Genomic DNA, 7,592 nt, shown 5'->3' on the forward strand with positions numbered 1-7,592 from the left:
TATGTCTTATAAAAAAATTTATTAATTTCATGGAATACATGAAATATATATAATATTATAGTTAACTTTTTAGTTGTAAAATGGTAATACCTATATAATTTATGTACGATTTATTATTTTATTGGATAAAGGTATATTATGCAATTATGTTGGTTGAGGTTAATACGATAGTCATTAATATTGTGAAAATTATGTACATTATGTACTAAATTATGTATATTATATTGTAAATACATTTTTAACGATTGTGACCTTACGATTATATCATTCATTATTCATTGTAGTATTTACCGTATGATGTATTTAATTATGTGTACTTACGATTTACCTGTACAGTATAATGGCTGTGCCCACAATAATAGCAATAAATAAAAATATAATAGTAGAAGCGTACAAAATTGAATCAAGTCCTTTAAATGAAATACTACCTATAATTATTAATTATATCCTCTATAATTTTATTGAATGGATTGATTTTTGACTATAACTGTAAAAGTACACAATGCAAAACCGCAAAAGTAAATGAAAACGCAATTTAGTGCAATGGGATCAGTAATAACGATCTTTTACTCTCAACTATGATTTAGTGATAAAGAACGGCGTAAACTGATTACGAGTTACCTACGTCGATTGTTCATACGATTAAAAACGAGTGACACAATCCACTTACCGTCTATTTCGGTGCATAAATCGTTAGATTATAATATTTTGTGGAGTCAAAAATTACTAAAATAATAAAATATTTACAAAACATGTAAAAAAAAAATGTGTTTATTTTTATAAGAATGATCTAAGTTCTAAATCATAAACATTTTTAATCATATTACAAATATTTAATTTCAATAAAAATATGTTTTTACAATCAATTCTGTTTCTCAAATATTACATAATACTGATATTATTAATTAAATTAAATTTTATACAATTTCAGAATAGGTATCTAACAAAAAAAAAATATATATATATACATAATTTTTATTATAAAATAATAGTAGGCAACAATATTTTTCAAGTTATTATTCAAAATATTTTTTTTTTTTTATAAATATTTATTACTAATTTGACTTTTAATATTATTTTAACTATAGTTTTCCGTTGTCTTCATAAAACATCACTTTACATTCATTAAAATTAAAAAACTTAAGTATAAAAAAGTATACTATTATTTTACACTAGCGGTTCTTAATCTGTGGTCAGCGGCCTTCTGGGGGTCCGCGGTACAAAACACATATCACATAACATACGTAGATGTAATTATAAATGTGTTTGTTTTGTTATGTCTACTTATGCAATTTGTAATATTAAATAAATTATAATTTTGGTTATGATAACATGAGATATAAAAAAAAGGTATTCGAAAAAAAATTTTTAAGGGAGTCTTAAAATTTTTCATCATGGGCCCGTGATCTACAAAAGGTTATGAACCACTATTATGTTATACACCATAAATGTAGATCAATATATCATCATTAGTAGACCTATTGTGTAATTATTGGTTTCAGAGTCAACCAAACGCCATTTTTCGGTTTTCCACCATTTCGACCATTCCTGTTGATGTAATTTGAATTGGGTTCTCTGTTTTTCTGCACTGTAAAACTTCAAAGTTAGAAATTATTTCTGATAAACATAATTTTAATTCTATCTCAGCCAAACGTTTTCCTGCAAAATAAACATTTTATTTATTATTTTAGCTAACCAAATATTATTATTAATTTACCTGAGTACAAAAGTGTGTTATAATATATACTACAATATACATAAATAGAGGTATTACGTACCTATACAAAAACGAGGTCCATCGCCGAAAAATAATTCACTAGCCTTAGGTCGTTTTGCTTTTTCCTCGGGAGAAAATCTTTCTGGATCGAATACTCGTATGCCTGGATTAGGATAATATTTGGGATCGTGATAAATGCTGTTAGTAGGTGTTATTATCTTTTGTTCTTTTTCAATAATTAATGATTGGCCTGGGACCGGGTAAGTATTAGTCGCTCCTCTAAACAGACCAATAACTTCACTGTGTTTGCGCATTGTTTCTAAAATAGTTTACATATTAGTAAATTAAAAATAAAGAATAAGAAATATATGATTTAATTTAAATATAGTTAAACCAAAAGAAAACATCGACTATGACATGATAATCTGTGAATACCTACACAGTTATTCAGCTTACACAAGTACACATAAATAATTATAATTACTTGTATCATGGTCACGCATAAAGAATTTATAAATGACAAAAACTTTTAATGAATCAGTTGAATTTCAGGTGCGGATTAAAAAGTTTTGTACCCAGATAGTTAGATACAATTTTTTACTGGGATTTTATTTGTTATAATTTATACATTATTATTATTACTTCTATTGTTATATAAAATAAGTCATTTGAAAAATGTTAGTATAAGCCATATAAAGTCTACATGTTAAAAAATTGAAAAGGTTAGGTACCTATAAATTATAATTTACACACTATTCGGTTCTATACACCACACACAATAATAAACCATCTCAACTATTTTTATGTTAACAGTAAATTTTCACCTCGATATGGATCGCTTATGATTGGTGATGTAAATCGTAAACCTTTAATTTATTATTAGTCTTATTGATGATACGCATTAGAAAGTACAAAGATAAAATGTATGAAATGATATGAAATAACAGCGTGAGCAATTTATCTATGGTAAAACACAAAATATTATATACCTAGTAAATCGTATATTGGAAGATAGGCATTTATAATAGAGTCTTGAAAAGAAAAATACATTATAATGCGCGTTAATGAACACAAAAATAGACAACAGAAATTCAACTAGATCTAGACGCATGGTTACTTTTTTTTTTATCAAGAATAACGAATAAAAAAACACTATACACCAACGAACTATAATGTAGTCGTGATTTGTATTCAATCGTTTTCTAGTAAGTACTATTGAAATTTTATCTGGTAAAACCATGTCGGCGTAATGTAGATCCGCTAAGTAATTGTGATTAAACTCCTCACCATGCTTTTCTCTTGTCACATAAATATGCTGACGCAGTTTGTCTTGGATTGGTTTATTCAACGCCAATTCATAAAAACAAAACGCAAACGTATCGAACACAGGTTCAGCACCGGCGGCAAACAGTAAAATCGCATTTGCAACAATGTCTATATCTGTAAATTTTTCTGCAAAAATAAACAAATAAATAAATAATTGTGTAAGCTATTATTATTATTATAGGTATGTAAACTTTATTAGAGTATGTTTTATACCTTCAGGGATTGAATCGTTATTCAATACAAGCTCTTTTCTGGCTTGTATCGATGGTTGTGCCATTTTTTTCCCTGTACGTAATGACTTCCTTAAATTTTGAAACAAATAAATTAATAACATCAGATAAAAACTGTTGAATTTTCAACATTCTTGGAATTTTGTGATGAAATCATTCCCAATATGTTGACGATAAGCAGTCTAAATGTTGGTTTGAATAATTGTCTTCCATATTTCCGAAATTTTGCTGTCTCGTCTGTCATACTGTCTAATTTTAAACCGAAAGCACATGTTCCAATGACATCGGTAGCGTATTTCCCTAAAAAATCCCGATCTCATCGGTCATACTAGATTTTTTACTGATATAGTTTTATAGCTCTTTGCTACAGTCATTGACCTGGCCATACATCAAATTGAGTTTACCGGAAGTGAACCCAGGGCTGAGCTTTTGTTGCATAATTTTCCATCTCTTGCCGTTCATGAAAAGCAGACTATTCGATATAAAATTGATAAACGGATCCAAATAGAAACCACGGTCAGTGAAGTGCGCAAAGTCTTTGATGAGCATTATATTTTTTAATTCTGGATCTCGAATCATTAGGTATGGTGTCTTCATCTGGTAAAACCCATAATTTTTTCATCCGGAAACTGTTTGTAAATTTTATCAAACGCTATTGTATGGTTTTAAAGCCCGAGTATTGGTTTTGCCAAATTACCAAATAATGGTAAAGGTTTCATATTATGAGGTACTTTCGCTTTTCGCCATTTATCAAATGTGGAAGTTGAGAAATAATACAGAAATAAAACAGACACTGACGTACCTACTATTATATACACGTCAGAATATTAGATTACATTAGATATGTCAGTGTAAAATCACCTGATTTCAATAGTTATCTTCCTATTTAAAGTACGCTCAGCACTCTAAAACTATCATGATGATGTTGTCATATCAAAGTCGTTCAAGTTATCGTCTTTGTTGTCATCGTAATTTACCAAAATACATCAATATTGATTTTATAATTTGTATTTATCAATTATAATATTAAAACATATATTATAATATCATGCTTTAATGTTGTCAAAAATTACTTACTAAATTGCGTATTATCAAAATATGGCTAGGCTTAAAATTTTTCATACTCGTAACTCACTTAAAAATTAAAATATTGTAAAAAACCAACGATAGAACACAGGTAATTTTCATACTTAAAAGTTTGATAATAGGTGAATTCATTCAACTATCAAAACTAAAAGCACACTATTGAAATTGGTAAACAAAAATTTACTATGTCGTACGCGTGTAAGACGGAGACAACACATGTGAGTGCGACGTCTTCTTAAGTATAATTTATTATTTTTAGATAAAGAGTAATGAAAATATTTAATTTTATCAAATAACGTCTTCAATACGTGATTTCAATACAGCACTCAAGGTATACTATTTATATTATACCTATAGGCGTATTATCTAAAGTGCAATGTCATTATATCACTTTTAACTTATGTTTCAAATTCAACCAAGTCTCTATTATTCATTTTTACTATTAAACATACGTTAGTACATTTATAAATATTTACCTATTTAATACATTTAATTTTACGTATTTCAATTCAATTGAAATACAAGTTGGTACAAAACATAAAATTTGCAAATTATTTTACAGTTAAGAATGATACATTTTTAAAGCTAATAAGATTAAAATTTTAATAAAAGGTTGTATATATACATATTATTGTTTATATCGACACGAAATCGAAGACAACTGATCAGTTTGGTTTATACGATATCATGAATAAATATGTCGCCAACATCACAAAGACGTGCTTTTGGTTGGAAATTAGGTAGTATGATAGACGAAGACAATACATTTCGAAAGTATAAAAAATGGTTGTTTAAGTCATTAATTATTAGGTTAATGTTTGCTAACCTGTTGCAAATTATTTCACATAAAATGTTGAGTATTTTAAAAATAAGATTCAACTCACCAGAATTCATAAAAATAAAAAAATATTCATCATTCTTAATAATGATACCGACTTACAGTATTCATCACAATCATCTAAAATATTATTCTAATCCTGACATTTTTGATCCGGAAAGATATTTTTTGAACGACAAATTAAAATGACCAAGTGGTATTAAGTTGTTGTTCGGGAATGGATCTAGATTTTATCTTGTTGGTATATTTTTATTCTCGGTATTATATTTTTGTTAATTTTCAAATTTTTATTTAATTTATACATAATTATATTTTAATCCACGATAAATGACCAGATATTATTTAGCTTTGAAGTTTAATTGTTAAAGGTAATTTGATGTAACAGCTACTATCAACAATCATTATAATTTTAAATATGTTTTCTAATTAAATTTTATAAACACTCAATTATTATCCCTCTCTGTTATTTTTAGTTTCTACTATATAATATTGTGGATTCAATTTCATCTCACAGATTTTATTAATTTCTTCTCAATTATAGTCAATCATTATCTCTACCATAATTTATTTTATGTCAGATGGTTTATTATGCAACCTCAATTTAATAACATAATATCATATTTTAATAGCAGCATTCTTTCTTATAATTTTTAAGTAACTGTAATTATTTTTATCAAATCAATAAAAGTAAAATTAATTGTCAACTATAATATTGTTCATTATTCAACGTATTATAAGATAATAAGTATAATATATCATATATTTGCTTAGTAGACGCTTAGAATTCTATTTGTTGTTTAAATTTATTTGGTTATAATTGTCAATTTAAAACTATGCTCAACAGTTCAAAATTACATTTGAAATCTATACTTGTTTTAATAATTGATTGCTTGTTGTAAATGAACCAAGTTCTTTTCAAGAAATAGGGTCCAAGAACTAAAATTATATTATCATCGTAATATGAAAAAAAATATATTTTATACATATTACAGTACAAAATCCAATCACAGGGTCCATTATTAGAAAATTATTATCAGCCATAGATATATAGAAATAACCAATTTAATTTTACAATAATATAATAGTATATTAGTAAATTAAAAATGTAATAGAAAAAAACAATCATAATTTTTATTTTTGATTAATGTGATACTGAAATTCACCAATAGTAGGGATGAGGTGTCTAGACACGGAGTTCATCAGTTTCTTCTAAACACCGCAGAAACAAATTCTAAAATGAACATATTTTATATACAAATACGACTACCTATACGAGATGAGATAATTTAAGTAGTTAACTGAATGCTATTCGTGACAATTAATAGCGCTACTTACAATATGTTCTGCATAAATACTTTTTTCAAATTCAGTTTTAAAAAGCACTAAGTTAAAAACAATATTAAAACAATGAATTTGTATTACGATAAATGATAATATTGACAATGCGTTACTTTATAATTTCTTAATTACAAATTATTATTATTATACTAGTATTATATACTCGTGTAATATATTATATTTAATAAGCACACAGTTGTATAAATAAATAATTTAAATTTAGTCACCAGTCAAGACGAATAATTTGCACATCAAAATTATTAATTTTTGTGAATATTAAAAAAATAATAATTGCATTTTTATTAAATAAATATTACACAATCTGTAAATGATTTTTTTAAAATATTTATATGTGTGGATTGTATAGCATGAGTCGTCAAATAAAAAAAGCCATTCAACGGTGATACTTTTTTGCTTGATATTAATAATTATTTAGAATTAATGAAATGTCCATACATTTTATGAGCTAATCATATAATACAGTGGTAGTTAAGTAATATTTTTTATGGAATCTGAAAGATCAAAATAATAAATAAATGAGGTCCAGACAAAAAGAAAATCTTTAGAACAAAATAATCTACTGGAGATATTTTCATGGTTTAATTTTCTACTTGAGATATTCGTATGGTTCAATTTTCTATCTTCCACGGTCCGGATTGTAACAGTACAGCGGTCGGCCAGTTTCCTTGACAGTTAGTCTACAAGTGAATTTCCAGAGATAGGTTTTTAGTTAAGATCTTCAATGAATTGTTTTGAGTGGTTTCAATAATTTTAAAAATAATACCTCTATCATACTATAGTTATCATTAAGTATAATTTTTAATAAAATTATAATATACATATTATATATTATATGCAAATATTTTATTCCTACATTTAATTTGCAATATGGTAACATACAACTATGCATTATTGCTTGATAAATTTGTTCACAATTTGGCAGCAGTTGTATTCATATGTAATATAATAATTATTTGGACGGGAGGACACTACAAAATATGATAAAAATTTAGAAAATTTTTCCCAAGACCCAAAATCCATATTTAAACCAAATATA

At 26.1% G+C, this 7,592-nt stretch overlaps 1 pseudogene; it reads right to left on the reverse strand.

The window, feature by feature from the left end:
- Positions 1 to 941: 941 nt before the first annotated feature.
- Positions 942 to 3,566, reverse strand: LOC114119498 (cytochrome P450 6a8-like; annotated as a pseudogene).
- Positions 3,567 to 7,592: the final 4,026 nt, after the last annotated feature.

Source organism: Aphis gossypii, chromosome 1 (assembly GCF_020184175.1).
Source record: "Aphis gossypii isolate Hap1 chromosome 1, ASM2018417v2, whole genome shotgun sequence".
NCBI lineage: Eukaryota > Metazoa > Arthropoda > Insecta > Hemiptera > Aphididae > Aphis > Aphis gossypii.